The sequence below is a fragment of the Sparus aurata genome, chromosome 1, assembly GCF_900880675.1.
Source record: "Sparus aurata chromosome 1, fSpaAur1.1, whole genome shotgun sequence".
NCBI lineage: Eukaryota > Metazoa > Chordata > Actinopteri > Spariformes > Sparidae > Sparus > Sparus aurata.
Genome location: NC_044187.1, coordinates 13691816 through 13714806, shown reverse-complemented (window position 1 = coordinate 13714806; position 22991 = coordinate 13691816). Strand labels below are relative to the sequence as shown.

General features: G+C 43.7%; 1 protein-coding gene across 1 annotated transcript in view; it reads right to left on the bottom strand.

Moving 5' to 3' along the window:
* The window catches only part of nr3c2 (nuclear receptor subfamily 3, group C, member 2), an 81164-nt gene that overhangs the window by 37524 nt on the left and 20649 nt on the right, over nt 1-22991 (bottom strand). The window lies entirely within an intron of this gene.

The following is a 22991-nucleotide window of genomic DNA, read 5'->3' as shown; positions in this document are numbered from 1 at the left end:
GAGACACAGAGCAGGGTGTCACATTTAATTAGGATCAAAAACACTTGGTTCCCGGTTCTGTGGCATAAAAAGTGTAAAAAAAAAAAAAAAAAAAAAAAAAATAACACAAACGATTACTGAGCAAAACTTACTGATCGTGTAAACTGTGCCACCAATTCAGGGTCAAGGATCATAAGGTGAGCGCCACAACTGCTGTGTGCCGTACTGTGATTTCATGCCATGTTGTCATTATTTACACTGAGCCACAACCAACAGGGAACAGAATTGATGACAGTCTGCAGCCGTTCTGCCTGATCCAAAGCATTGTTTACTTTGGCATCATTTACTGCTTTCACTGCTGACTGATTTCTACAATTAACATGACCATTAAAGCTCAGGATGCACAGTATGTTCTTAGTGATGCAGTGCTAAATGGGAGAATTAGTTAAAGGATGCAGTGGGTGTCAAAGGTAATGGATGATGCCTGTCGACAGTCAGTCAAGGTATAACAGAGGCAGCATATGGAGGTGTGCTGCCGTGTTTGAAGAACTGAAAAGCACCGCGAAGGACTGGAAAGTAGCAGCGTTCTCTTCCGGCTGTACTGGCGATAACTGATCCAGCATTTTAGGCCGTATCAGAAGCCTTTTCAATGATGACTCCAGTGCATCAAAATGGTCAACTTCACCGGGTATTTATGAATAGTCAACTACCCCAAGCACGTTTTTCTGCATCATTACCTCTAAAAAACAATGGTTTTCATTCCATACATATAGGCAGATAGCGACATATATCTGATTGGCCACCCAAATTTAGCTCTAGCTATTATCTGATATTGCTTCCCGGAGATACTTTATATCAGTGTTGACATTCGTTTGGCCAGTAAATAACCTGAAGAGGCAGTGCGGCGATGCCAACGAAAAAGTACGCTGTCACCATCACATAGTTCGAATGGGAGCACCAACAAGTTTATTCTAGAACTATAAATGTCCCACCCAGTGAATAGCTTAATTACAATGTTTTGATAAGCAACATTCAAGGGGTCCTTTTTCAAAACTGTTTCTGTTTCAAGGTCTTAAAAAATAAAGACTGGAGATTCTTCATCGGTACTGAACCTGAAAAATCCAGAGGTGATCGGTATCTAGTCAGTGTTGTATACATGTGAATTTTTTTGCTAAGCTACTGTACGTGTTAGGCCTTTGAAGCATTTTACATCCAATGGATAACCAGGGACTTTGAGACTACATCTATTTATAAAAACAAAGCCCGACTAAACGGAGATGTAAGGCAAAAGACGGAGCAGGCCTATGCCCTATGGACGAGGCTCTGTGTGTGCACATGGCACACAGCTGGGTGCTGTGAGTAAAATGTGAATGTGCCCATTATATCAGGGTATGCTACTTATTTATGCTACTCATTAACGGTTTTACACTGCATCCGTCGGCTCTCACATACAATAAAGAAATTAACATACATTGGCCCCCCTGGGGCAAATTACAAGCTTCGTGCATTCCAGGTTTTGGTTTCGCACATCAAGTAAAATTAATCATATTTTTGATAAAACACTTCCCTTCATGTGCTCACACACACGTACGCTCACAGCACACGCGCAGAGAACACAACATGTAGATGGGTACAGGGAGAGAACACCTTGTATCAAAACATTAAAAGTGGCCTCAGCTTCCCCTTCTTTTCGATGCTAATTACCTCTCTCCCATCTCAATCAATAACATGCAAGGTGATTGTCTGGTTAACATTCTCCTTACATCCTTCATCAAACCAGCTGCCAAGCCCTCTCTCTCCTCCTCCTCCCGGTGTCTCTCTGCCTCGCTCGCTCTCTCTCATGCACGCACATTTCCTCCAGGGGACGAGCTGGAAAGGGGTACAGCAACAGCACACTCAGATACAATCAGGACCACTGATCTAATTCCCTCTTGTCCATCTACACACACATTCAATTTGTTAGGACGCTTAGAGGAGTCTCTGGTGAGGTGTTTGTCTGACTAGATCTTTCTGGCACCGGGCCCCACGGTTTTCAGCTAATGCAAGCGCCGGTGTGTGTATTTGTGCATGCGCAAATCCAATCCGTGTCAAGATGTGTTTTTCAGCGTGTTATTCTGCTGAATATTCCCCCCATACATCGGCCTTTTCACACCATTGCAATGCGGTGTTAACAAGAAGACAATCCACGGTAGGAAAAAAAACACACAGCCCCGGAACGATTGCCGGCCAAGAACAACACAGGCAGCATATGAGAGCATGTTTCTAATATCCAGTCGGTGGTCAAACCTTTAATAGTGCCGCACATTAAAACCTTGTCACTGTGTGCCAGCCTGCCTGCCTGCTGGTCCACCAACAAGGTGACTTCCCCTCCCTCAGAGAAGTATATAGGTCATTCGCTCTCTCTGCTTATGAAACCAGAGCAGACAGGCCAGGCTGCAGTGACTGTGCACCAACGGCTGCCAGTGGCCCAAAACTAAACACAAAGCTAGCAGACTTTCCCAAATCATGGCTGTTTCAGCAGAGATGTCAGCCTTACAGTTTGTCAGCGTGTGCAGGATGTGCAGGAATAATAATGTGAGTGTGTTTTAATGAGCTCGAGAGGGTAAGGAAATGACACACCGAGAAAAAAAAGGTCTCCAGTCAGAATCCAAATTGGGACGTTGAGGTTAAATGGCGTGCGCCTTTCACCGCCGGGCCACGAGGACATGCTAAATGAATTTCCTTTTTTGTTTGGCTTGTCATTTTCGTGTCTTAAAATATTCTGAGGTTGCAATTTCTGTCTGTTTCAATGAGGGCTCAAATGATGCGATGATGTACCACTGGAAGGAGAAGCATCGGGTTGAGGCTGGCAGTTCACGCCAGTAATTCCTGCGTGCAGGACCTCGTGTCAGCCTTCATCTCAGACTGTAACAAGAAGCCGGAGTGGAAGATGATAGCTTTTCATGTTGGGAAACTGCAATGTACAGTATGACACAAAGAAAATCCTAAATTCCCCCCCAAAAAATAAAATACTTGTGCAGTTGTGCGCAGGCTTCACTTCTGTGCACTGAGACGTTTTTTTGTCTCGACCCCTGCCTTCTCTATTTCTGGGTACAGTCTCAGACTAACTCAATGGGACTGACTGCACAGATCAAAGGTCTCATTCTTCGCTCCAGTTGTTGCTTTTTTCCCTTCCTACAGAAAACCCCAGGGCAGCGGTTTCATTGTTTTCGGTGTCCTTTCATCTTTAAAGATAACACACAAAGCTAACAACTGATTTAGTTGCTGTTTATTTCCCATGAGGACACAGATGAGTGCGAGCGCACAATGGCTGCTTCTTCCCACCAAAAAATGTACAAGCAGAAATTTGTACCTTGTACTAACTCTCGCTGCCCTCTTTGCTGCTCTCCCCCGACCGATGCGCTACTTAGGGAAGGCATTAATGAAATGCCAAAAGGAAAAAGAAATGTGAGAGCTGGAAGCCAGAAGAAGCCCACTGTGCCCACTAAAAATGTGTGAGGACCAAACCGCAGGACAGATGTTTGGGCTCAAATTGGCCTCGCGCTTTTTTTTTTTTTTTTTTTTTTTTCCGACGAGTAATTTGGATGTCACACTGGGAGCATTCTCCGGATGGTTCAAATATCTCCACCCTCTCTCAGCTGTGGAAGGAATGCTAAATCAGCCAGGAGGGGAGAGGATGGCCTGAGATTCATCAGAATCCGGAAACGCCGCTTGATGAATAAGGTCTGACATCATCATCTAGATTAAGGTGTAAACAGGTCAGAAGAAAGGGTCAGAAGTCGTCCGAGCGTGGCGTAACTGGAACAATTAGTCGCCATGGAAACGGAGCATGAAGTCGAAGAAATCTGACAAATTATAGATACTAAGGAAGTCGGGGGGGGGTGGGGGGTAGTTATTCTGAGGCTATCAAGATAACATCGTTATGGCCGTGAGACAGCTAAATGATGGACGACAGCAGGGACCACGTGATGAGAATGAACCCTGTGACCCACATAAGTACATTAGCATGACAGAGTCAGTAAACAGGCAGCTGAACCACAGGGAGAGAGCTCTGTTGTATAGAAAAACAATGTCCTCATCATGCATGCTACAATGCCCGCCACAGACACACACACACACACACTTCACTGTACTGTATTTACACACCGCTGCAGAGCCATCCGCCCACCGTAAAGATAAATTTGTGCGTGTGTGCGTTCGAGAGTTGACACACTGACTCGTTCATTCTAGAGGCTGTTATCACAGGGATAGTTCAGACAAGTACCACAGCCTCCCTGAACCTGCCCCTCATGAAAGAGAAGCATCCTTGACTCTGCAAAAGAAAAAAAGGGAAAAAAAAAAAAAGAAAACACACACACACACACACACATACAGCTTTCACGGTACAGTACCACTCTACAGTCTGGCCGACAGTATTTATGTAATGCACACCTTGGCATGCTGAAAAAAACCTTAAAGCTAGACCAGCTCGAAGAATACTTTACGTAACACGCGAACTTGGCATGTTGGAAAAGGTAAAAGGTAGATTAGTTTAAACAAGCTGAAGGAGATGTAGAGGAAGAGAAAGAGGACAAAATGGCTTACATAACCATGAGCAGACAGTATAAACATTAGGTTGACACCCACTCACCGCCTCTCAAAGGGAGAGAGGTCTTATGGGTAGCGTTAGAGAGCCACCAGGGATTTATTTTTCCTGGTGAAGGTGACCCTGGCATTGGGCAGAGTACCTGAGCATACAGAAATATGAGATTTCCTCTTTGTCAGGCTTGTGTTACACCTGTGTTAAGGTTACAGTATAAGCTACTCTGAATGGATGCCACTTAAGGTTACGCAAAAATAAAAATAAATCATAACCTTAAAGTGTCTCATGCATTTCGAGTTATTTTTCCCGTCTCACACTTGATCAATTCTCCTATGTTTCCGCTGGATTAAGACTTCAAATACACGGCAAATGAGGCGATTTCACCATCAACTAAAATGTAGTTCACTGCACAAACGGCAAATTTGCTGTCTGATGGAATCTGGTAGCCCCGGCTGTGCATTTCACTCCTTGTTTTAAATTCCAAGCTGTTGTGTTGTCTCCCCTCCAAGGCTAATGCCGACAAACTTAAAGTGACCTCCCCCGTAACAGCAAATCACGATTATCTTTTCTGCAATAAATCCGCTGTTTTGAGTGTAAACACAGAAATGAGACAAGTCACAGCAAAATGCATGCATGCACGCCACACACACACACACTCAGCCTTCCTTCAGGGAGTTGATGGAGGCTCTGTCTACGGGCGGAAACTGGCGCGTTGAAGCCGAACGTCTCTGAACATTGTCCGACTTTGACGACACTCTTTGCTGAACTCTCAACTCTTCCCACGGAGAGAGTGGATCCCTTGAAGGGCAGCTGGGATGCAACTCAGCTGCTTTTTTAACTAACTAGACCTGTTTGACCGTTTCGACTTCTAAAAACAGTCACTGTCACACGGAGTGAATGAAATTAATCACCTGAGATATTTCGGCTAAGTGGTAAAGCACGCAGGCATGAATCCCAGAGAGATGTGGCAGGGTGTTATTATCTTGCGGTGAGGATTATCGTGGCTGGAAACTCCCGTAATTCATGCTTGTCAAGGACAGGAGGGGGACTGATCACATCCGTGCAGTATAAAATTAGGCTTGAGATGCCACGGCGTGCCCACAGATTCCCTCCTGGTTTTTTTTCTGCGCAGGGGCGACCTACTCAAAACTCTGTTCATGAATGGCGGTGTGCACGTTTTTTCATACTTTTCAAACTGCTCCAAATAACTTCAGGGCAGCCGCATAAAAGTTCTGCTTTTTGCATAATGCTACGACAGGAAAAAAATAAATAAGCGGTTCCTATACAAGCTATGGGGTCAACACACCCACTCGTTCGCTTTCTGACCATATGCAGCCCGCAGAGTTCATTTACACACAAAGCATGAACAGGGCCAAAGACCTCCGTTGCTGCGAGGAGCTCAGTTTGAACGACTCTTGCGTCTGAGCTTTGTTAATACTGTATCCGCACCAGGCTGAGAGGAAGGGTTCATGTGAGTAAATCCCACACATGAGCTTAAAACTTTCCCCGTTCAGAAGTGGATGACGCATCGAACACCTGTGAAAATGTAGTTTTTAAACGCCCATCAACAACCCAGCAAAAGAAAGCGCATGCAACGCAAATGCAACACAAAACAACACGGCTACTATTCTCAACTGATCGCCGTGAAAACAATCCTGCTATTCATCTGCGCAGCCCTGCAGCAGCCTCAACAAATCTCCCCTTATGTCCCGCACCGCTTTTTCTTTGATTGACTGTGACAAAAGTGTTCTTACTGCCTTAAAGACGTTTGCTTCTCATGTGGTCCTCACACTGATCTGTTACTGATCCCCAAAGGTTCTGTTTTTAGCATTTCGAGTTGCCACGATCGCCCCTGCTGAAAAACAGAAGCAGCTGGGAACAGAATTCGGCTGACATGTTGAAGAAATACATTGTCGGACGTCAGGTTTGATTTCCGGGCATGGGAAATCGAGAAACAATGCAAACAAGGGGGCCGGCGATAAACACGGCCTTCGACACATGAAGGAACATGAAATACCAGCTCAGTGATTTAAATCACATTTCCCCCCTGAGCATAAACCTACATGATAACAACAAAAACAAGCACGGTAGATGGCTTAAATCTAACTAAATACACATAAAGGAGCCTGTTTTCAGCACCTTTGTGATTCATGGCTCAGAATTTACTCTAATCTAGCCAACTGCCACGAACATAAACACAAATGGACCACTTCAAAGCCCTGCTGCTAAAACTGGTCTTGTTGTGGACCCGGATCCTTTGATTTCAGTGGCTTGGATGAACTCTAGACCTCGCCTCTCCCGCTGTTCATATTTTAGCTCTGTTCACTGCTTACTTTGCTTTTCTCCCACCGTGCAATACCTGGCTCCTTACAAATGTGTCTAGAGCCAGGTCCGGGCCCTGTTGCCTGTGCAGCAGGTGACCTCCAAACTCAGCTTAGAGGCCCTGGGACAAATGAGAAAAACAAATCCCTAGAGAGGGAGATTATCTTTAAGGGATCAGCCGTGACCTGAGCCACCTCCGTGCAACATACTCCTTACATCCGTTCTCCACTTTTTAGCAGTGGTTAGCACCCAGTCAACTCTTGTCACCTTGTTAAGCACAAGAAGGTTTCAGTCAATGAGATTACGGAGTGCTATAAGGTAAACACTGGCATTCCAATTAAAAAAGCCTGAGAAACCAAATGAACCGAGGTCGTGGGGCCTGAGAAATTAAATGTGTCAGACAATATCTTATTCAAAAGGCGACCTTTTCCTTTCCCGTGTGATTCAAAAAGGCCTCACTCCGAATGTAGGTTAATGTACACTGGCGCTGACACATGTTGCCAGCAACCCTACGCATTAGCTGTCACATGCGATCATCTTCAACACCCACCAGTCATTTACAATTCTGCTGGGACAAACACAGAGGAAGAGCAGGCAGGGGGAGTCCAGCATGTGCTGCACACACAAACCATAACACATTAACATACATAGAGTGGATAAAGTTGGTGATGGTGCTGCCTAGTGGATCCGCCTGGAGTGTTTATTGTATGTACAGTTTTATAGTCTAGTGGCTCACTAAAGTCGCTGGGTACGAAACCACAACCTCATGAAGTGGGCTGTGCGTGGCAGCCAAAGCCAAGTCTCTGGTTGGCTCGGTGCCAGGTGGTTAGCACCACAGCAGCACATTCTGCACATTAGCTCAAGGATTGCTGAAAACTGCTCTCCAGTCAGCCTCTCTATAGTATTTGACAGGTTCAACAGCGGAGGAGCAGTCGTACACCCAGCTAGCACTCTTAGCCACTCAGTACAAACTGCTGCTGACAGCATCAATCAGGAGCCGATCAGGTTATCAACAACTCTCCCCAATGACAGAAATATGAACTTGGTTCATCGTGCTTTTGCATATCTTATCTAAATATCTACATGTAAGTCCTGGGAGCAGGGTCAAAAGAAGATTAAAGGATAAGTTCACCCAAAAATGAAGATGTCAGTATGTATTCAACAGCAATGCTGATGTAAAGTCAGATGAAGTTTCGCAGTCCGCAAAATATTCCTGGAGCTTCACAGCAAAACAGCGTTGCAGACACAACTAAAGTACATGTGGTCCTGTTTTAAAACCTAATAAAAAGAATGAAAAAAAAATACAGCTCCGTACATCTCGTCAGTTGTAAATCAGGTGTCCTAAAACCTAGAAATCTCAAATTGTTCCCAAAGTTTGACAGTGCTTCGAGAGTCGAGCTCACAAACTTAGTTTTTTAATTCCCATCTTCTTCAGTTCTTCAATATTCTGCTATCGCGCCAGTTCCAGTGCTGCTCAGTAGGAGGTTAATGCCCATCAACCCTGAGCAAATACAATGAATGGTGTAACAGGATTATGAAAACAGTTTGTGCAGCAGCATCAAAACTGCTCATTGTAAAGCTTGACATTATTTTTCACAAAGGTCAACTTTAAGATTCTGACCTCAGAAGTACAAAAGGTCCCAGACATGTGGTACAAAATGCAAAAGAAAAAGAAGGTTAGAGGGCAAAGACAAGCGCGTGCATGCACACACACACACACACACACACACACACACACACAACATCAGGCCAAGCTAAATGTGTCTGTGCAATGACCTTTTTCAAATTCAGTGTGTTCACCTCCAAAGGATTACAGGCCCAGATGGCCACTGGATGAACAATGCAACACCTGCTGAGGGACATAGCGCAATTAGGTTCTCGCAAAAAAACTACAGCAAAAACAAAAAACCTCAGTCTACACATTGAACTATCGAGGTAACACATACGTGCGTTCTTACTAATCTAACTCTGATCACGGTAACAGCATGATCCAACCCCCCGCCAACACTAATCTATACAACACCTCCAGTCAATCTCAGTACCGGTAGAGCACAAAAGGTATCGGTGGTTTTCTAAAACGTCTTAATGTAAGCTGGATGATTTTGTATGTTTTCATATGCAGGGCTGCAGCAAATATCCAAATGGTGTGACTGAATTGTTTTTAGAATAGAATAGAAATCGAAATCCTAAAGGTGCAACCTGTAACTTGCCGAATATTCAACCCGAACTTACACACATGAAATCATGTTTCTAGTGTCATGTTTGTGCACCTGTTTAACTTTGCTGTTGCTGAGATAAAATGTTTTCGACCAAACAGGTAAAGTGAAATCGAATACTGTGCATCGTTCACTGAAGTTTGCCAGCACCGGCTGTGTCATCAGAACAGGTGCAAACCTGATCGACAATTCTTAATTGTCCCATTTCAGACAGAGTCACGCACCTCTTGAAATTTGACTAGATTGGCCTTAACAAAGAGGAAACACAAGACTACTTTCCTGAAACAAGATATAGAGAGCCGAATTTTTCCAAGTGCTACCTCTTGAATGGCATGGTTGCGTCTCCCACACATCTACCTCCTGCATCTCTATCATGAGGCATGCACCAGGCTTCAGTCATCAGCACACAATGCCCAGACTTGCCTTAACACCAAAGTGTGTTTTGTGTGGCGCACAAAGAGACACATCTTGGTTACGTGCAGAGGGAATAAAAGGAGTCAGGCAGAGAGATGGGAATGCAAAAAATCAAGAGAGAGAGAGAGGCTTGTTTTGACCAAACTCTCATTCATCCCTCTCATCATCATTATACTTACATGCAACACATATTGTGTCCCGAAACACAATTTCCTGTTTAAAACAAGAGGTTAAAAATAACATCAGTCATGGTAACCTTGGCTCAGGTGAGAGCTGCCTCACAGGTATGGCTGACTATTGATGCATATTTAATAAGGTGAAAGATTTGCAGTGGTGCATGTGGCTGCCCTTTCAGAACGGGCGCCCATGTCACCTTTTTGGACCGGCCATTTCCAGGGATGTCAGCAATGGTGAGGCAGACTGGAAGAGTGCTGAGAATAGGACGGGACTAGAAAGGTAGCAAGAGAAAATATTCAAATTGTATTCTTACCTCCACAGATACTGTCTCATTTTGCGATTGATTCTGACAGGCTTCAGAAGATGCAATGATCTTACATATACGCACAAATACAACACTGAATCAGACTATTCTGAAAGTGAGTCAGCTGAAGTGGTCACATGTTGATTTGTGCTGAGGGTAAAACCTTTAAATCGATTCTAAAATGCGAAGGCAGCCAGTGTAATGAAGCTAAAATTGGGGTTATACATGGTCTTTTGTTAGAATTACCGAGGAGTCTTTCAGGGGCATTTTAATTATCTGAAGTCCGGAAAGCTTGTGTTTGCTTTAGAATGAGTACAGTGAGTGGCAATATTCTAAATGGGATTTAATGAATGCATAAGTGATCATTTCCAGGTTCTTTGGAGACAGGAAAGTCTGGATCTTAGAGAATCTGCAAAGATTATTATCAAAAGTGATACCAAAATTTCTGTAGCTCACAGTGAGACTGGCGGAGAATGAGCCAAGTTGTGGTGAGAGGTGATTTTGTGTGTCTGGGCTTATTTTCATTACTTTGGATTTGTCTGTATTTGGATGAGGGAAATAAGTTACTGGTGAGGTTGAAATAGAAATACACCTGTGTGTCATCTGCATAAAAAAAAGTAATCTAATATCATGTCTGCAGATTGCATTTCCTAGGTGTAACATGTAAATAGAGAAAAACGGGGGGGCAAGGATAGACCCCTGAGATACTCCACAAAAATTTGGAGATGCGATTAAAATCAGTCCAACACAGTGCCAGAGATGCCAACCAAATTTTTTGAGATGCTCAATGAAAATGGAATGATCTACAGTGGTAAAAGCAGTGATGAGTTCGAAAAGGGTTAAAACAGTAGTGGTATGCCTAATGGAAATGAAATGGTATGTACCACTCATCATCTGACTGCACTGTCCTACCCCTTTTTCTTCAGGCAAGCAGTCACATGCGCACAAATATATTCATCAACATACAGTAGCAGGCACATACACTCACATATGTAGCATTTCCCACCACGCTATAATTCCCTTCACGCTGCACTTTTAATAAATCATAACATCAGGTTCTGCCGCTAAGACGCCCTTTTCAAATAAAACATTCGCCCAACCAAATACTCTTGGGGCTCAAAATATCTCCCACATTTTCCAACTGAGGCAAATACTGTCGATTCAGATGTTTCTCTCCTTCCACTCTTGCTCTCTCTCTCTCTCTCTCTCTCCTGCTCTTCCCCTCACTGTCTTGTGTATACACTGTATCTCATTGTTTGAGGTGTAAGAAACTCTGAAGATTAGGGTAAATACATGACATCTTGAGCTTATCGCATAAATATTTAAGCATGGGAGACAGGTCTCAGGTTGAGAGGGGGAGGAGAAATATCTCATGTATGCACAGTGTCGTGTTCAAAATGTGTGTGAGGGTGATGGGTTTGTCATGAACAGAAGAAATGGTATTTTTTTTAGAGATGGATTTATTCTATAAAGGTGAATACTTGTGGTCTTGATTTAAAAAAAATAATATTTTTAATTACTTCTTCTATGTGAGCAAGAGTTTAGTCTCAAGTGACATACTGAGCTCTTAAACGGAAGGCCATGGGGATTTACACAGCGAACAAAGGATTCCCTATTGAAACGCAGGCTTTGTGCGGCAGCAAAGCAGCTTGTAGCTCTACATTTTCTATCTATTCACTGTTCTGCTTCATGTTGCGAAACCCGTCTGCGCTAATGAGTGGCTTTATAAGAGGAAATAGAGCGTAATTGGTTTTTCTGAGCGATACAAAGGCAAGGGTGGGATCGGGAAAGATGTCTGTCAATCTCACATCAAGCATATAGCTTCCACCCTGACCTGACTGGGACACTACACCCAGATTTCTGACACCACGAACTGTGCAGCACGTTGACGGGTCTCTCAATGTGCCTCTGACTCCTCTTTATGTACTCTGCCCCCAGGGTCTGTCTGTCCACAGAGGCTTTATATGAGAAAGCCTGTCATAACAGCCATGTTAGAGTGCGAGGCATGCCCATTTCACTGGGCTCCCTGGCCAAAGCATACAAACTCTGGTTACTGTAAATTCAGGAGAAGTGCCAGGCTGCTATGAACAGATCTGTCATCACCGAATCCCCCCGGGAAACAGAGGTCATAATTTCCATTTAACACCTACTGCTCCTACACAAACATGTTAGGGGTTTATAGCCTTGCATGTGGAAAGCATATCTAAAAGAGACATATTTTTTCTGCGTTTTATAGCCTAAAATTAAAAAGCCTTTTAAATCCTAAAGGGCCAAAACCTGCAGCTTGGTGCTGCTGCTGTGCTAAATAAATCGGCACCAGGTTCGCCTCATCTGATTTAGAAAGAAAACCATGATTTTGTCCGCTGTTTCTAGTTTTTTTCATGACTGCATGTCCACAGTATCTAACTTAGCATCCTTTTTTTGCAAAAGTAAAATACTTCCCATTTAGAAAGTCTACAAAATGATGTTCTTTGCAACAATAGCTCAATGTTTCCTTGCGTGATGGATATTCTTAAGCTCTGCTATGTCCTTCCACCTCCTCGGCTGATTTGACTCAGTCTTCCTCTCATGCCACCTTTGATTCATCGAGGGCTAACTTTGGCATGCTGCTGAAAGGTCCTTACCCCAGCTGCTGCTCTTTCCCCGAGGCCTCTGTAAACACTCCTGCTTTCTAAGCCGTCTCCCCAGAGCTTCTCCTTCAGGTCTCCCCTCTTTTTCCGAAAACACACAGACACACACATACACACACTGCGAGCATTATCCCTGTAATCTTTGCCTCCTGCCGAGGAACTTCTTCTAATTTATGTGGATTAAAGCCATTTGTTGCAGAAGGAAAAGTGTGCCGTCGTGGAGCCAAACATCAACATTGTCCTCATACTGGAGATATACATCTTTTATTGTAAAAAAAAAAAAAAATCCATACATGATTTAGTCGAACTGACTCTATTAAACTCACTGCACCCGACAACCCCTTTGTGCCTGGGTTGAACGTACAAAGAACTATTTGAAAACTTGTTTTTGTTGTGATAGCATCAGTTGTTATTAACGAGAAGCAAATGCTGCGTAAATGAATCTGTCTGAGCTCGTCGCCCTCAGCCATCAATCAGAAGTAATACGCTCACCGCTGATTTAATTGGGTTAGAATGGCTGCCATAGTGCAACACAATGCTATGTTGCTGCATGTCGTTCACTAAATACTGTCTGTACTCCCCTTGTTCCCTTTCCTTACCTGCTGTCTGAAACCTGACGCTTGGAGAAGGGGAGTGAGAAAGCAGTGAAAAGAGTTTAGCCTTCCCTCACAGCCACAGCTTATGAAGCTGTTCCAACGGACTGGCACCCAAGGGAGCCATGCTAGTTCAGGTCTGTCTGTGCAGCATTAGCATGTATTCCCTTGGTCTTTGGCCAGGGTAACAAGAGATTCAATTTCCCCATTTCTGGCCCACTGAAATCAATTGGCGCAGTTAGGAACAGCAGAGTGTGAATGATACAGACTAATTCTCTTGGAGAGGGAGGTTAATGTGAAGTGCACAAGGTCAGTGCTTTTATAAAGGTAACTTTGGCTTTGCCTGCAACTTTCCCTTCTGTTTTTTCCCCCCTCTGTCTTTTTCTTTCTCTCACATGAACACACACACAGCCGCAGAGTCCCTCGGTGGTTTCTTTCTCCTTCACTCGTTCACTCTCCCCTTCCCTCCCTCTCTCCCACATAGGTTATCTCACACAGTCGGAGTTTTCTCTCTTTCCCACTTTCTCCTCCTGTTCCTCCAGCTCCAGTCTTCTGTCACTCCTCTCCCCCTGCATGCTAAGGAAGTGTCTCTTTACACATCTCGGAGGCTCGGAGAGAGCTGTGCTGCAATAATTGGATTATTGAGCAATCGGCAAACAAACATAAGACGCAAAGCGCGGGGATCAATACGGAATGCTTGCATCATTTGAGGTGGTCAACAGCAATCGGAGTACAAGCAGTGAATAAAGGCTTCAAACAACTTGCAGTTCAGGATTAGTGAGTTTAAGAAGAAGGATTGGCGGCGAGACGTCAATACTTGTTTATTAGACATCAATGGGAATCTTTCCTCCGCACAGACAGTCGCTGTCCTGCTCAATCTGGTGAATTTGGGTGAATGTATGTCGCGAGGCTTAAACTGAGCCTGCAGCCAACAACCCAGTCTGTCTGTGGCCAGTGAAATAGCTTTGCGTTTCCCTGAATTAATGTCCAGATGGACAGTTGTGTAGTAATCTTCTGTTCTTCCTGTTTACAGCCAGGTAGCGCTATAAACAGGCTAAATATAGAAAGTACATAAACTGTGTGTGTGGGGGGGAAAAAGATGTTGGTGGTTGGACAATAGTTAAATATTCACCAGTCTCCCAGAACCCAAGGTGGCTGCTTCAAATGTCTTGTTCCATCCAACTAACAGTCCAGTTGGGTTTATTGGGATTATTCAGAGTATTCATTATAGAACCAAGCTTCTGGCATCCCATATTTCACAAAGATGCACAGATGAATTTCACTTCGCCACATGCTGGTTTGACTGAGCCTTAAGAAAACCAGCAATTATTCTCTTTTGAAAAGCTTGAGTCAGATCATTTTGGGCATTTTTGATTAGAAAATGGCTTTTTTTGTGCAGCCAATGGATTTTCTATTAGTAGAGATAAAGAAAAGCTGCGAATCCTCAAATTTGAGAAACTGAAGGCAGGTATTTTTTGTGGCATTTTTGCTCGAAGAGTAGTTCAAGTTATTATTATATATCTGTTCTAAGAAATGTTGCCAGTCATTGTGCCACATGCACCAGTCAGAAGAAGTTAATGGGGGGGGGGGGGGTTAAAGGAGACCTATTATGCTTGTTTCCAGCTCTGTTTTCTTTATTCTGGGATTCCACAAGAAGAGATTTCCCTGAAAGCCCACTTTCTTCTGATTGGACAATCATCCCCTTGCTGGTGTGCTCGATGGACTATGAAAGCTACAGTAACTTAGCTTGAAAAACAGTGATATTGCACTTAATTTGCGGAGGATTGACCTCAGCAATTACTGTATAAAACATACCTTTTTAACTCTTTTCACTGATTTTGGTCAAATTGTATCATATTTTATGATTTAAAAAAACTGAGATTTATGACCAATGTCTTTACTAAAGGGGCAGCCAATGGCTAGCTGGCTCAGTTAGCCGTGCAGCTAGCAGCCCTATCAGCCGACTCCGCTCGGATGGGAGCTCGGAGCAGCAGGGGAGTGTTGGTGTTTACGCCTCCGGAGAGTCGGCTAATAGGGCTGCTAACTGTATGGGTAATTGAGCAAACTCGCTAACGGCTGCTACGGTTGGCATTTTCCTTTGCAGCCAGTAAAGTTATCTGCCCATCAGGAAACTCCATAAATCACTAACAGGTGAATCAGAGCAGCCGGAGGACATCAGAGAGAAAACCGGAAAACATTTTCTCCATAAAATCCAGAGTCCTGCATCTCTCTCTGTAGTATTTTTAATGGTTTCACTTGCTAATTAACAAAAAAAGACATAGAAACCTCACTTTCTACAATATAGGATCTTGAAATCAAGCACATGAGTCAAGACCGTAACATTTTAGCATGTAAACTGATGGTTCTATTCACCCAATCCATCACCATTTCAGCACACTGCCTGATGCAGAAGCCTGCAAGCACACAAAACTAACAATTTTCCCCCTGAGATCCCCTGAAACAACAGCAAATCATGCAGTAAATAGCTTATACAGTACACTGTGCATCCACGCACTGTATACAGGTTCCACTATAAAATCAAAAATGACTTGTGAATTCAGAATATGTGCGCAGTTACACAGAGAGCTTTTTCTAGGTCAAGTGAATAAACATTGCCAGTCTTGCATACTTCCTTAAGCAGCAGACAACGGGGGGAGAAAAAAAAAAAAGAAAGACTTCCTCCAAACTTTGCCGAGGGAACCTGTTTCACTAACCCTGAACTTCTGGTGTGGAACGTAAAAGTTGAGCTCCTGCCCGCCTGTCAGGTTGTGGCGAGGAGGGTGTCGATAAAAATGTTACATCGGAATTGACACGCTGGCAGTCTTTCGAACAAAAGCCCTGCACTGTCATTCTGCTTTACTGTCTCTCTGAGCGCACAGTGACTGAGACCCTCTCAGTGGTTTCTTTCTTCTGCTTCCTCACCCTCTCTCCCCTCCCCTACGTCACCCCCCCCCCCCCCCCCCTCTCTCTCTCCGTCTCCCTCCCCCTCACTCTCTTTCTCCTCTCCTTCTAAAACCCTTATAACATCCTCGGGATTTAAGAGCTTAAATGTCAGTCCCATGATATCAGTGCCATTCAGATTAAGCGCCTTAAATACGATGTAAATGTATAAATGTAGGCCAATGAGTGGGCACCATTCAATCCAATTAGCCGTAATGAAGGCAGTCTCAAGGAATCTCAAAAGCAATAATTTCTAATCATTTTCCTGTGGCTTATTGACTATTACACTCCACAGACAGACAGCTGAATATTCTACCCTCATATAGAATTTGGGAGATTTTTTTTGGTTTGTTTATAGTCTGTAAATAGAATTACTTCAAGTAGAGTCACCAGTTCTAGGAAGCTGCATGGTTTTAATTTTTTACGTGATGTCTAAGAATTCGGACATCTCGAGCACGACCGGGAGCTGCGTCAGTGGGTGTGTTTTGCTTCAGGTGCTGGCTCATCAGATGCACAGCAGCAGTGTACAGAGAGAATAAAACTAATTGTATCCTTAGTCTTGACACAATTCATGCCAAAATATAATCAGAAACTTGCTCTCGCTTGGATTTGATTGGCCACTTCAATAAATTGCCGGATAACTTTCATTATACTGTCTCTGCATAGATGTGGTATGTAGAAAATTAAATAAAAACATTAAAAAAAAGTTTTTTTTTTCACACTGGGATACAAACACTTTTTGCTGCACACTGCCCCTTATGCTGACGACGCCACTGTATGCACGCATGTTCGTTAGCTGACAAAGTAATGCCTTCTCGCTCCACCAGCATCTTGAGAGGTGACAGATTCAGACGTTCAGATTCAGGAATTGTGAAGTGACAACAGCAGATGTAATTGTGTAATTATGACGAAAGCAAAAGGAGGAAGTCAGGTGACGTTAATACACAGCAACAAAGTCTGCATAGGGAGGACATGGGAGTCGATGGATGGGTCAACAAATCATTGGGCTATGACGACAGAGGCCGATGTTCATTTCCTATTTCCAACAGTCTTTTATCAAAGCATGGTGTTTTTCTTCTTTTTTAATGGTAGGCATGATGGTAAAGGTTCCCACGTAATCTCAAAAAAGTCGTAATTCTAACACAGACCTTGATTTTTCCCAAAGCGTACTCTTTGTTTTTGTGCTTAAATATACCCACAGATCAGACAACTCTTCCATGTGTTGCTTTGAAGCCATATTCAAACGCTGTATCTTGTTATTTAATTTGAAGGATCTGCTAGATTTTACATTTTGATATTGGGGCAATGGGCACACTGGAATGTTTGGAAATGTTTAACAGGAAAACACATAACTAGATTAAGCATGTGTGGAGTACTCAGTTTGTGGTTACTGTACTACCTCAAAAATCATGTATGTTATGGTTCAAGCTATAAGCACGTCTGTCACACAAAGAGGCATTCGCCCATTTGTCACCTTGTCAAAACTTGGTGCTCATGAGAGTGGGCAAATGAGAAATTCAAGCTAAGTGAACCCACAACCCAGAACGCAGTGACGAAGAGCAGCAGATGAAACCCTCAGTGACTTTTCATGTAGCGTATACACTGCGGAGAGTTCACTGTTTGACAAGGCGCTGCGAGTATGTCCGATACCGATGGGGCTCACTCAAGCGACTTCAACCAGTCCCTCACCTAAGAGATCAGTTTTTGTGTCCTCGCCTCCAGAATCGTGGGTAAAGGAAAAGGAAATGAAATGCCAAATATTTTAATAATACATGAATGAGTGTAGCTCTTCTCATACAGTCATTGTCAGTTGACCATCTGTTTTTGTTTAGCAGCAGGACTTCATGATACATCCTTCATTTAGTCTTCAGAGTCACGTGCAACCTAATCATGACTTAATATATGACTTGTGCTCTCATCATAAACTGCTACAGGTGCACGCATTTATTTGGTTCTCAGTTGTTTTGCGATTTCATCATTCATTCATGGAAGATATTTTTTAAGCATACACCAGCACGGACGTTATACAGCAGTTGTTTGCAGTTGGTGTGTGTGTGTGTGTGTGCGTGCGTGCGTGCGCCGCGTCTGCCAACGGAAGCCTCAATTTTTTGGAGAATCAAATATTAGTAGGCTGCATTGATTTTGGAACAAACCTCTACATTCTTGTGTGAGCTCAGTCCTCTTGCCAAGTTTGTCTGGTCTGTCTACTCATTCTTCCTTTCCAGGCAGAAGAGTCACTTTATCTGAGCCGCGTTCAACGTGCGGAGCTGCAATCGCTCTGCACATCCGCTTTTTTTTTTTTTCTCGACCCTCTCTGGTGACATATTAGGAGATCTCAGACTCGGTGGTGAAAATGCTTTGAAAAATCTTGAATTTTACAAATCTCTAACCCGCTCTCTGTGCGACCCCTGCGCTTGCGTTCGGCTGTTTGTTTCTTGCTCTTGACGCTCAACTTAAAAATGTCAAAGTAAAGCTAAATCTTCGCCTGCGACGCTTCAGCTGAAGTGGCAGGGAGAGACAGGCGTTTCGCTAAAAACATGCTTAAAAAAAACCCCGTCTGATGCATACAGTTAGTGGCAATGTCTCCCAAGTCACTGGAGACCAGCCAATGGGAAAACATGACAGGAAGGACAAGAGACACTGCGTTCCTCTCTTGCTTGAGGCACCCACTCTAAAGGGTATTTCCCCCCTTGCTTTTTAAAATAAACAGCATACTGTACGCGGCTTGATGCTTTCTGATGTGCGCTACAGTACAAATGCATTTCAAGAACAAAGCGCTGTGTTCTTCCGACTAATCGAAATGACCTGATCTTCTCATTAAAGCGACTGCGATCGTTTTGTGCTGGCAGAGAAGAAAGCGCCAATGTTCGGTCTTTTCAAACATAATGCTTTGATTATTATAGAGCATGATTCATTTGCCAGCTAAATCAATCGCTCAATGATTAAAAAAGAGAAGAGGATAAGTTCAATGAGGTGTGAGTTGATGTGTGGGGATTAATTATGGCCGCGTGGCGCTTTATGGCGTCATTCGGCTGCGAAATATGAACAACACAGAATAAATTGAAAGGGGACTCACACGTGCCCTTTCCCTCTGCCCTCTTCTTCCTCTGTCTCTGCTTATCTCAGATCATCTTCCTTCCCTCTCTCCGTCCATCCCTCCACGCAGCTCTTTATCTGTCTCTGCCTCTCGATTTTTTTCTTCTCTTACTGTAAATCTCGGATTCTCAGAGGGAAACTGACATAAACCGAACGAGACACTAGCCTCGCAGTTATTTCTGCGCTCCAGTTTTATGTTGCTTCAGTAATAAATGACAGAAGAGGAGGGCTTATTTAACATTTTAGCGAGTTTCATTTTGAGCTGCGTCTGCACAGAGTGTATATATAGCCGGCTGTACACACAATGAGTTAGTCACATCGTGAGGGATATATTTTTTATGAGATTTTATGAGACGTTATTGCCGTTTTCACTTAGAAGACCATTACTAGTGAAAGATGTGGCCTAAATATGTTCATCCAGTTGATTCAAAAATTTTCCTTCTTCCTCTTCCCCTTTTTCTCGTCCAAAAAAGATAATGTTGGCTATTCTCAAGTGGCATGTATTTGGATACTAAAGGCTTTTTATAGCCCTGATGTGTGCTGAAAGCTGTTGTGCACTGGGCGCCACCAGCTCACATGGTGTCCTCTGACAGGGGGAGGCATTCTGCTAAAGAAATGTGAATTCACGTCAAAAGACAGATGATGGAGAGCGAGTACTGTACCACAACAATTAAAAGAAAACTATAATGGCTGCATGTTTGGCGTACAAAAAAAATCTGTACCTTAAAGATCTAAATACAAACATCCTAGAAAGAAATACAACCATCGCTGCCTGAAAATGGAAATACAGACTCCTCTTGTGCATCTTTGTCATCATATGAAAAGGAATTCAGGATCCATTGCTCCTAAAAATGTGTCATATGCTTGCAAAGTGCTGTTAGACTGCGAGTCAAAACTATTTGCTAGCTTCAGTTTACACCTTCCTTTTCTCACTCATACGGAACGTTATGAGTGCTAAAACATTTCAGAATTACTTTCGCAAACTCATTTTCACCTGAGTGGACTTTCAACTATCATACACTGATCACATGTAACGTAAGACAGAAACATGAGCACTGATACATTATTTGGTATTCAATGGCTTATATTTGCTTATATTTACATCCTTACATTTAAGAACCTGGGTGTTTGCTAATAAAATGACTTAAATGATTGATTGTCATTCATGTCAAATAGCTAATTGACAAATTGTTGCAGCTGTACACACTGTACTTGTTAAAGGAGATACCATTTTGAGCACCAGAGCGAAAGGCCAGGGGTTCTCCTGAATCTCTGGCTTCTTTCCTCCTCGCACCGGAGTGTCGAGGAGTGCTGACACACGTGAACATGCTGTAACCCTCTCCTTGGCACGCTCCTTTATGTACAAGAGTCTAATCTGATTTTAATACACTGCAGGGTTAACAGCTGCTGGAGGCAGAGCACGCTCCACTCTATGAGGACAGATCGGATCAATTACCCGATCCATCTATAGGCGGCGGATAGAAACTACCCAGTGCTGCACGTGGATTGGACGAATATATTCTCTTTTAATCAGAGTCACCGCGACCTTTCATCAATGCCGTCTTCCCTCTGACCAATGAGGTGTGAAGAAAGAGGAGTTGACAGGTTTGAATGTCCTTCAGTGTCTGTCCTGTATCATTACCCATCTCTCAAAATAGATCGAAGCTCGCTAAAAAAAGAAATCCGTTGTCATGCATTCGCCGTGCTCGCTGGAGCTTTGAGCCCTCCGTCCAGCAGTCGCGTAGGTTGTGGGTTTTTGCACTCACAACAGTCCCACGTTTTCGTCCTGATAAGACTTCATTCTTAAGTACACATCATGAGAGATTTGCGGTCGTTTTACGCACAAATGATTACGAGATCAGGTTGGCCCCTTGATGCGATGACATGATTAGTCATATTCCCCATTTACCTATCCATCCGACATGGTTTGTACACATACAGTAGCTTAATTCCCCCCCAGATCTCTGTAACAATCATTCACTTTTCAGATTAGAGCAAAACAGACGATACAATTTCTCTCAAAATCCTACAAAAACGGAACCTCTAAAAGAGAAGCCACACTGAAATATCAACATGTCCGCTAAAACAGCTGTGGTTGTTTACAAGTGTGCGTGTGTGTCTGTGTGCGTGCTCGTGTACACCCCAAAGGGAGCCACGAGGGGACCGAAACCGAAGGGAGCCCACTGAGGGGGAATAACTAAATCATGCAGCCCACAGATGTTTGTTAAATACCACAATGAGACGGAAAAGATGGACCCAAAAACTGTCGGATCGTCATGTGGACGGGGATTCTGTCTGACCAGTGGGGAGCACGCATTAGACAAATATGGATCTAAATCTCCGAATCCGTGTCAGCCTGTAGGCCTGTAGCACCATCGAATGCGAAGCAGACAACAGGAGGACTGTAAGCCCTACGCAATGAAATACTTGGCATGTGACGCGCTCATGACAGCCGTGGAGAAAAAGTTTATTGAGACGTAGCTTAGTTGGAGATAAGGGGTTACAAGCAGAAATTAATTCGGTTAAATCAGTTTGGTGTAAAGTTTTATTAAACTCAATAAGCTTTTATGCGAAGAACTGAATAAAACGGAGTACTTTCCTAGAGGTAATAGTAAAAAAAAAAAAAAAAGTTGTGCCGTTGATAAAGCCCGCTAATGGCTGTCAGTCCTCACGGAAACTCATTCACGGAGAAAAGATTCAGAATTATTCATGTCTTCTTTAACTGCAGGAAGGTGTGTCATCAAGAGATCGTACACACAGCAGCTTGTACAGTAGCTGCGCCTTCAGGCGAGCTCTGCTGAGGCCAGTGCCTCTCCCATCGCGTCAACACATGTGATGTGCCCTCATTTTCAACACCATTATTCTCAGAGGGGGGCGAGGGCTGGAGAAGGAGGGAGGGGGGAAACGTGATGCAGTAGACTGAGCATTTGAGTCAGCGTTTTGTCTTGCCATTCATCTAGGGGCTGTGTAAATGGTATGTGTCATCACCTAACTGGGAGCGCAGGTGAGAAAAAACCTGCAGGCCAAACATACAGGATGCTGTAGTTCATCCCCACCCTCAAACCACTGACGAGGCTCGGCACACAGAGACATTTTTTAATTCCGGGCCAAAAAATTACGAAGGCGCCAGAGGTAACGCCAAATGATTTTAACATAATAACTTTATTTCTATTGGCCCAAAGCCACAGGTGAAACACAGGATGATGGAGCACAGTGGAAGTTACCTTTATTTATTCTGACAGTCACTCGCATGAATCACCATTATGTGACATAAGCGAGGAGCCAGATCAACACGGACCGAAGAAAACAACAAACGTTCCGTCTACTGAAAGAAACAGTGTTTTCAAGCGGTGTGAATGTTATTTTGTGACAACTGAAACTCAGCATAACAGTAGCACAGAGTAGCCAAAGTAACCTGTTAAACGCTAGTGAACGGTTGTATCCAAACCACCGCCCCCCCCGGGAGGAGCACCAGGCTTTGAAGCTCACTTGACATAGGGACCAAACTGCGTGATTACAACACCCATGTGATGCACACTGGCCTTAAAAGCTTACATTGTGAAAGAAGCGAGTGTGAGGCGGTCTAACAGAGCTGCAGCGTCACATTTTATTAGAAAATCCCCATTCAAGTTAGCCGAGGGCTCAACCGGAAGTTTGCCCATCGATGGGCGAAAGTCTCTGTGTTGAGCATGTTCATCTTCATGCACCACTGAGCAACTTTCGTGGGTAATGGATGGG